This window comes from Meriones unguiculatus, chromosome 12, assembly GCF_030254825.1.
Source record: "Meriones unguiculatus strain TT.TT164.6M chromosome 12, Bangor_MerUng_6.1, whole genome shotgun sequence".
Taxonomy (NCBI): Eukaryota; Metazoa; Chordata; class Mammalia; order Rodentia; family Muridae; genus Meriones; species Meriones unguiculatus.
In genome coordinates, this window is record NC_083360.1 from 417,550 (window position 1) to 419,464 (window position 1,915).

Here is a 1,915-nt window from a genome sequence, read left to right on the forward strand (position 1 = left end):
CTTCTGTAATTCTAGTTTCAGGGAATCTGAGGCCCTTCTCCGACCTCCAAAGGCTCCAGGCATACATGTAGTATATGTGTACACACGAAGGCAAACAGATGTACTCACATAAAATAAGAATAAAGATTAAGGTTAAATAAAATGTGTATGTCTCAGCGAATTTAAAGTTTCTTTTTTTAAACAAATATCATTTCTTTATTATTTACAAAGCATTCTGCCCGTGCACCAGAACTCACTATAAATGGTTGATGAGCCACTATGTGGTTCCTGGGAATTGAACTCAGGACCTTTGGAGGAACAGCCAGTGCTCTTAACCTCTGAGCCATCTCTCCACCCCTTTTAAAATTTCTTGATAAGAAAACAGATGCTTTCCCACTAGGGCAGGCAGAAGCAAAGATCTGGATTCTCATCATCGTTTTTATGTGTGTGGTGCTGGTGACTGAACTTGGGCTTTCTGTAGTGCTCCTCACTGAGTCCCTACTCTCTTCTTGAGTCACTTGATTACCACAGTGGACTCTCTAGCTAATGCAATCACACGAGAAAAAGAAACGAAGTACACACACTGGGAAGCAACAAACAAGACTGTAAATTCATAGGTGATCATGATTGTTTATACAGAAAAATCCCAAAGAATCAATCAAAAATCCTGGTCCAAATGAACAACTATAGCAAGGCTACAAAATGAAAGTTAATGTAGAATAGCCAAGCAAGCTGAGCACGGTGTCGCATGCCTAGAATCCCAGTTCTGGGGGAGGCAGAGGCAGGCAAATCTGAATCTCCGTGAGTTTGAGGCCAGCCTGGTCTACAAAGTGAGTCCAGGACAGCCAAGGCTACACAGCTGTGGAGGAGGGGAAGTGTGTGTGTGTGTGTGTGTGTGTGTGTGTGTGTATAGAAAAGCAAAGTAATTGCTTTCTTCTACACCAGCAATAAAACTTAAAATTTGACATTGAAAAGGCTGGTGATGGGGAAGATGGCCTAAGGAGTAAGAGCACATTCTGTGTTGGTCTGAGAACCTGAGTTTGAATCCCCAGCACACATGCAAAAAGAAAGCTCAACATGAAGCCTGGTGTGGTGGTGTGCACACTTTTAATCCCAGTGCTGTAAGCAGAGGCAGGTGGATATCTGTGAGCTTTAGGTCTGCCTGGTCCTAGGCCAGTGTATGCTATATATTGACACTCTGTATTTTTTTTTTTTTTTTTTTTTTTTTTTTTTTTTTTTTTTTAGTTTTGACATGGCCACAGCTCCAGTGCTGAGGGGCAAAGACAGGCAGATTTTTTTTCTCCATACACAAAAATGCTCTGCTAATATAATATACACAAAACATAATGAATAGAGCTTAATTATCTGTATCATGACACACAGGTAGCATTCAAGATCCAGGGTCTGGAGAATGATGGAAGGAGACTGCCACAGAGTGGACTCCACAGTTGGAAGGGCATCTGGTTCGAGGTGGGGCAGCTTCTTCAACCCTGACATCAGGCAGGATCCAGAGAAGAACTCCATTGTAGAAAGTGGGCGACCCTTTGCTCTCTCTTCAGGCACCCGAGACTCTCAAAGCAAAAGATCTGAAAGGAAAGAACCTTTTTATTTCTACACAGACGTCATCCGAGGCAGGAAGAGTTTTGATTGGCTGGTTAGCTTAGATGACTTCCGGTTTGGTGAGAGGCCCTGTCTCCAGGGAGTGAGTGACAGAGTGACTAAGAAAATTACTTAGTTATATTTTTAAAAAGATATTACCACCAGGCATGGTTGTGCAACCTTTTAATAACACTCAAGAGGCAGAGGCAGGAGGATCTCTCTTGTGAATTTGAGGACAGCCTGGTCTACAAAGTGAATCCAAGACAGTCAGGGCTCTGTTACACAGAAGGGAAAAAAAATGACACTCCCAGGTCTGGGGATGTAGCTCAGTTGGTAG